This window comes from Nylanderia fulva, unplaced genomic scaffold (genome assembly GCF_048542155.1).
Source record: "Nylanderia fulva isolate GAGA-0341 unplaced genomic scaffold, ASM4854215v1 Scaffold243, whole genome shotgun sequence".
NCBI classification, from domain to species: domain Eukaryota; kingdom Metazoa; phylum Arthropoda; class Insecta; order Hymenoptera; family Formicidae; genus Nylanderia; species Nylanderia fulva.
Window position 1 is genome coordinate 157,550 of NW_028190308.1, and position 8,002 is coordinate 165,551.

The window sequence follows — 8,002 nt, forward strand, 5'->3', positions numbered from 1 at the left end:
GCACGGATTATATTTGCACCTTCTCTTCTATATATCTTGATTGCTTGCATATTCGGTGAATGATATAACTATTTAAAAGAATTATTTCATTTACTTGTAGAATGTCTTTATAATAAATGTTTTATGGTAAATGTGATGTCGTCAAAATAGCCGAAATATACATATATTATACATAATATTATACTTAGATCGGTTAGTACAGCGACAGTACCAAGTTATGTATAATACATTATATATTTCGGCTATTTTAACGACATCATATTTTCCATAAAACGGTTATTATAACGACACTCCAAAAGCAAATAAAGAAATCCTTCTTTTAAATAGCTATATTGTGGCGATTATATCGTCACATGTTTCCCCAAAAATCGAAAGCGAAAACACGTATATAAATACGGACATACACACATACGAACACTCACAAATAAACATAAATAAAATATAACAGACGAGACGAAAGACGAAAAACATCGAGACGTAACAGAAAGGAAATAAACGAATAGAACATTTTCGAAGCCTATTGAAGGTGAATTTTTTTAAGGCAAACGATAGGAAGAGCGTTTTACATGCTAGGAGATTCCGCTACCGACAGTCGCCGCGTACAGTCGCACGTTATAGATCCGCACGATTTTTATATATTTCTGTACCGAGATGGAAAGATTGTTCTCAGAATATATTTGGTGTTAACTGTAAATACTCTCTCACAATTATTTTAATTCCCGTCTCGTATCGAAGCGTCTAAGTAATTCGACGCGCGTATAACCAAAGTGGTGACGTCCCGACGTGATCGCGAGCGAGCGGGAATTCGCGATTCTTTTGTGTTCGCGTGAGAGAGCGGTACATTTTTTACTTTTTATTGTGACGACCGGTGAGACGATCTATTCGATCGGACCCGGAAAAGTGATAGTGACCAGTTGCGTGTAAAAAAAAAAAAAACGATTTGACATAATTGTGACGCGAGACGATGGAGTGATCGGTTCGCGTGTAGAGACGGAGGCGCGGGCGTACGAGCAACCGCGTGTGCAAATGCAGCAGGCGGCCCCGATTGCGATGCAGGCGGCCCCGAGTGCGATGCAAGCGGCCAGGTTGGAGCAGCCGCCGGGATACTTTTTCACCGCTCCCGAGATAAACCGTGTTGGCATGCGAATGCCAGAGTTTACGCCGTCGGATCTGGAGCTCTGGTTTAATATCGTTGACCAGAGTTTCCAGGCCGCCGGAATCACGGTCGATGCTACGAAATTCGGCTACGCACTAACATCCATCGGGCCGAATTACACTGCCGAGGTGCGAGATATAATCATGAACCCGCCTGCGGAGCACGCGTACGAAACGTTGAAGACGAAGCTGGTCAAACGTCTGAGCCTGTCACAGGAGCACAAGACCCGGAGGCTCCTGGAACATGAAGAAATTGGAGATCGCAAGCCGTCGCAATTTTTGAGACACCTCGCTGGAAACGTGGTTGGCGACCCTGTTTTGCGGACGATCTGGCTTAGCCGGTTGCCAGCTTACATTCAGCCGCATCTGGTGACGCGCACGGCAGACACGATCGAACAACTGGCCGATATCGCGGATGCGATTGTTGAGGCGACCCGGGCACCGGCGTTTCAAGTGGCCGAGGCGTCAAAATTTGTGCCACCGCAGACGCAATGCGCGAGCGATCCCGGGGCCTTGGAAGCCAGGATGGAGGTGCGACTGGCGCAAATGCGGCTTGCGATGCAGCAAGAGATAGCAGAACAACTGACGGCCATACGTAAGTCGATAGAATCAATTGGTGATAACCGATATCGCGACGATGATTGACGTCGTTCGCGACCTTGTTCGCGTTCACGTTCACGCCCGCGAGCGCGATCCAGCAGCCGTGGTCCACCGGCCAGCGGCGTATGCTGGTATCATTGGCAGTTCGGAGCGGAGGCACGGCAGTGCAGACCACCCTGCTCGATGCAGATGCAGGGAAACGCAGGAGCGAGACGTTAGAGGCGGCAAGCGACCCGGAACATAGTGCGCACCGCTTATTCGTGACTGACACAAATACGAGAACGAAATTTTTAATTGACACGGGCGCGGATCTCTGCGTGTTCCCTCAAAAGATGGTTCGAGGGCCACGACAGAGATCGACCTACGAGTTATCGGCCGCCAACGGCACACCAATATACACATACGGGACGGAAAACATGACTTTGAATTTCGGATTGCGACGGGCTTTCGCGTGGCGTTTCGTGATCGCGGACGTCGAAGCCAATAATCGGTGCCGATTTCCTCGAGCATTATGGCCTCCTCGTGGATCTGCGCAATTCTCGCCTCGTCGATCAGCTGACGAGCTTGACCGCACGCGGGCGTTGTATCCATTGCGACGTACCGCAGATTAAAACGGTCACAGGGGAGACGCCATACCACCGGTTGTTCGTGGAATACGCGGACATCACAAGGCCGAGCGGACAAATACAAGAAACGATCCACGCCACGCGACATTTTATTGAAACGACGCCGGGACCGCCTGTCGCTTGCAGACCACGAAGACTTGCTCCGGATCGACTCGCGGCCGCGAAAAAGGAGTTCCGACGAATGGTTGAGACCGGAATCGCGCGACCTTCAAAGAGCAGTTGGTCGGCGCCCTTACATATGGTGCCGAAAAAAAGCGAAGAATGGCGACCTTGCGGCGACTATAGAGCATTCAACGCGAGGACGATTCCGAACCGATATCCTGTGCGACATATCCAGGATTTTGCACAGGCCCTCGGAGGAAAAAAACTATTTTCAACAATAGATCTGGTGCGGGCGTACCACCAGATTCCAGTGGCGGAGGAGCACATCCCGAAGACGGCGATCACCACACCGTTTGGCATGTACGAATTTCCGTACATGTCATTCGGATTGAGAAACGCGGGGCAGACGGTTCAGAGAGTTATCGACGAAGTCTTACGCGGATTAGACTTTTGTTACGCGTACGTCGATGACATTCTGGTCGCGTCAACGTCGGAGGAGGAGCATCGAAACCATCTGAGAGCAGTATTCGAACGTCTGCGGGAATACGGGGTGACTATCAACCCCGCGAAGTGCGTATTCGGACAGCAGAAGGTAGAGTTCCTGGGATACGAAGTTTCCAAAGGGGGAACACGACCGCTGCCGACACGTGTGGAGGCGATCCTCGCGGGTCGAGAGCCAGGAACGACGAAGGAGCTGCGACGCTACCTAGGCATGCTCAACTTCTACCGACGATTCCTGCCAAAAGCTGCCGAAATGCTAGCGCCGTTGAACGATCTCCTCCACGGCAACGTCAAGGGAAAAGCGGCGATATTGTGGACGCCGCGAGCGCAGAAGGCATTCAAGGATTCGAAAGAGAGCTTGGCACAGGCCGCGCTCTTGCGACACCCCAGGTTAGACGCAGAGCTCGCCCTGTTCACTGACGCGTCGGAGCAGAGCATCGGCGCGACTTTGCAACAGCGTGGCAGCGACGGATGGGAGCCGTTAGCCTTCTTCTCGAAAAAGCTAAGCCCATCCGAGATGAAGTACAGCGCGTTCGACAGAGAACTGCTGGCAATCTACCTGGGGGTCAAACACTTTCGATACATGCTGGAGGCGCGCGCGTTTGTGATCTACACGGATCACAAACCGTTGATCTACGCCTTTCGTCAACGACCGGAGAAGAGCACGCCGCGCCAGTTCCGCCACTTGGACCTTATCGGGCAGTTCTCAACCGACATTCGGCACGTGACAGGCGAAGAGAACGTCGTGGCGGATGCGTTATCACGAGTCGAGGAGCTGAATTTTCCCCTGGACTACGCTGCACTAGCGGAGTCGCAGGGGACTGACAAAGAACTCGACGATTATACAAGGCGAGAGACCGGAATAAAACTCGAGAAAGTGCAGATTCCCGGAACGGGGATACAAGTTTACTGCGATACGACGACATCGACACCGCGGCCGTTTTTGACAAGGCCGTTTTGGCGGGCCGCATTCAACTTGGTGCACGACCTGGCACACCCAGGAATCAAGGCGACGGGCAGACTCGTGGCGCAGCGCTACGTCTGGCCGTTGATGAACGTTGACTGCCGCAGCTGGGCGCGTGCATGCGTGCCCTGTCAACGTTCGAAGATCTCTCGACATGTCTCGGCGCCATTAGGAAAGTTTGCAGTACCATCGAGCAGATTCGAGCACGTACACCTGGACATTATCGTGATGCCCGTCTCAGAGGGCATGCGATATTGCCTCACGTGCGTGGACCGCTTCTCACACGGTGGCCGGAGGCGTTCGCACTACGAGACCAGGAGGCGGAGACGGTCGCAAGAGCATTCTACGAGGGATGGGTTTGCAGATTCGGGGCGCCCGTGCGAGTAACAACGGACCAGGGGCGCCAGTTCGAGTCCCATCTCTTTCGACGGCTGAGCGAGATGACAGGAGTGCAGCACCTGAGGACGACGGCGTACCACCCGCAGGCCAATGGAATGGTTGAGAGGTTACATCGCCAGCTCAAGGCGGCAATCAAATGCCGGCAGAATGATCGCTGGACGGAGGCGCTGCCGACGGTGCTGCTCGGGATCCGAGCAGCGTGGAGAGACGACCTGCAGGCGACCGCAGCGGAGCTGGTGTACGGCCAGACGCTGAGGATCCCAGGGCAATTCCTGGGCCGACGACCTGTGGACAACGAGGACGACGCGGCCGACTTCGCAAGGACGCTGAGGGAGCAGTTCGAGGAGCTGCGACCGGTGGACGGCACCCGACACGGGGAGCGACGGCCGTTTATTTACAAGGACCTAAGTAGGAATAGTATGGGGGTTCTAACCCGGGTCCTCTGAGGGGGGTGCGGGGCGGGGGGGTTTTCGGGGGCGAGGGGGTATGACGTCACGCGGGCGGGGGGTCTTATCAGCAGATAAGCTTATCTATGTTTATAAACAAAAGATAAACAATATCTATTACAAAGGGCTGTCCGACAATCGGGGGGGGGGGGGGTTGCGTTTCTTCTCTTCATACGTTTATGTTTATAAACAAAAGATAAACAATATCTATTACAAAAGGGCTGCCGACAATCGGGGGGGGGGGGGTTGCGTTTCTTCTCCTCATACGTTATCTGTATATTTCTAAGAAATATAATCAAATTCTAAGAAGGGCCACCGCTTGGCATGCGCCGACAATCAAGGGGGTTGCGTTTCTTCCCCCATAACGTTATCTGTATATTTCTAAGAAATATAATTAAATTCTAAGAAGGACCGCTTGGATCCGAGCGCCGACAATCAGTTCTCTGAAAATCTAAGATAATCAAATTTTAAGAAGGGCCACCGCTTGGCATACGCCGACAATCAAGGGGGTTGATACATGATCTATACGTATATTTCTAAGAAATACCAGCGCCGATAACCAGCGGCTGCAGGAATTTATAAACAAAACAAGCGCCGAAAATTTACGTCATCTAAATTTTTCTCGTTCGTACGTTGACGAACAAAGGGTTGATTGGGATATATAACGAGGACCGATGCCGCTGCCGGGCCATAGTACCACTGGCGAGCGCACGCTCTCTTCATTCAAGATGTTTGTCATGCTATCAAGTGCTTCCGACATTCTCAGTTTAAGTGCCGAACAGTTACAATATATTCCGAAGATTGTTTTACTACAAAAATGCGGATATTTCGTAGAGCATTTGTGGGACAAGCTTCCAGAGCATATCAAGACGGATCCGGAGGTTCAGACATATCGTCGCTGCCTCGAACATTACAATCGGCCGTGGATGCGAACGCATATTGACGGTCCAGCACCGATGATCAGGGATTGCAGCGAATGTCAGCGAAAATAGGCTGAGGTTAAAAGTGTGAAAAAGTGCCAGACATAAAAAAATGGAGAACGCGGAGAATGTTGAACGCGACCTGTTGGAGCGTTCCCGCCAAGTGGGCACCTTGGGCGAATATTTCGGATGGCTGCAAGAGTGCGAACGGTTTATCGAAGAACTGGAAGAACGCAGCCGTGTCAAGCGTCCGCGTATCTCGATTGGACATAGGCAATCTCTCGTAACAAGAATAGCGCGACTCGAGGGTGCGAAGGTGCGCTTGCAGAGACAGTATGTCGGTGAATCCATGTTTAGTGGTGGATCCATACCTAGTGGCAGCGGCGGCGGCAATAACGCGCAAAGACTTGTTTGGCGCGAGATCGATACGGCGTTCGATAGCCGTATACTTACCGATGCGGTAATTAACGTCGACTATATCGAACCGCGTCAGTTTTTGGAAAATGCTGCAGACATTATAGTCGAGAACGTGGAGAATGTGCTACAGAGACACATCAGTGTAAAAGTGAACACTGTTTTCAACGGCGAATTTGTGTCCGGTGACAAGCGTGCCAATAAAAGTATTAATACGAGAAACTTTGAACTCTTTCGCACGTCCGATGTACGCGAGTGGTACGAGCGCCGCGTAATCGAGCCCACGCTAGCATCGCTAGAAGATTTCCAGGAACGCGATAGCGGCTGGACATTGTCGCGGATAATAGATTTGACAGTAAATATCAACAAGTATAATCCAATGCGCGCTGGATGCCATGTCAAATTACCGCAAAAAATTATGGTAAAAAGAGCGGTTGTTAATGTGCTATCAGCGGACAATGCGTGTTTCGCATGGTCAGTGGTAGCCGCTCTGTACCCCGCTGAAAGACATATGGAACGAGAATCCTCCTATCCGCATTACACCACAGTGCTGAATCTCCAAAACATTGAGTTTCCAGTGACTGTGAATCAAATTAAAAAATTCGAACTTGCAAACGACATCTCCGTAAACGTGTACATCATCGACAACGAGAACATCGTCCCGCTACGTCTTTCGGAAAAAAAGAAGGACAGACACGTCAATCTGCCGTACGTGGAAGACGAAAACAGCGTCGGGCATTTTGTTTTGATAAAAAATCTGTCTCGCCTCGTGAGCTCACAACTGAGCAAACACAAATGTAGAAAATTTATCTGCGATCGGTAAGTATATATTTATTAAACTTAAATTATATTTAAAATATTTCTAATTAAATTTTTTATTTTTTACAGATGTTTACACTATTTCGGAGCGGCGGATAAATTGCAAGCGCATACAGAAGATTGCGGGAAATTGAACGACTGTGCTATCCGGTTGCCGAGCGACAAGGACAAGTGGCTCAGCTTCGACAATTACACGAGGAAGGAGCGGCTGCCGTTTGTAGTGTACGCCGATCTCGAGTGTGTTTTGGCAAAGACCAAAGATGCCAAAAATTATCAACACCATCAAGTATTCAGCATCGCGTATTACGTACAGTGTTCGTATGACAGTTCGTTGTCCACATACAATTCCCGCCATAGTGTCGATTGCGTCGCGTGGTTCGCCGAACAGCTTAAAAATTTAGCAATCCGCGTAAAAAATATTTTAACGACCAATGTCCCCATGATAAATTTAACGCCTGACGAGTGGGCAAAATTTCGCAGCGCAACACATTGTCATATATGCGAAAAACCGTTTGACGAAGACGATACACACGTTCGCGATCATTGCCACCTCACCGGGCGTACAGAGGCCCCGCGCACTCAAATTGTAACTTAAATTACAAAGAATCATTTTGTATTCCTATAGTCTTTCACAATCTGTCCGGCTACGACGCGCATTTCATTATCGAGGACATAGCCACAGCGTTCGAAGGGGAAATTGAATTATTGCCGATAACAAAGGAAAAATATATATGAAACAGCGTCGGGGATTTTGTTTTTATAAAAAATCTTCTCGCCCCGTGAGCTCACAATGAGCAAAAAAGTAAAAAAATTTATCTGCCCCTCCCGGGAATATTATTTATTTAAAATTAAATTATTTAAAATATTTCTAATTTAAATTTTTTTTTTTTTACGATGTTTACACATTTTGGGCGGGGGATAAATTTTTAAACGCATACGGAAGATTGCGGGAAATTTAACGACTGTGCAAAAGGGGCCGAGCGACAAAAAACAAATGGCTCAGCTTCGACCAAATTTCACGAAAAAAGGGGCGGCTGCCGTTTGTAGTGTACGCCG

The 8,002-nt window shown here is 49.6% G+C and overlaps 1 pseudogene; it reads left to right on the top strand.

The window, feature by feature from the left end:
* Positions 1–5,825: 5,825 nt before the first annotated feature.
* Positions 5,826–6,965, top strand: LOC146723026 (uncharacterized; annotated as a pseudogene).
* Positions 6,966–8,002: the final 1,037 nt, after the last annotated feature.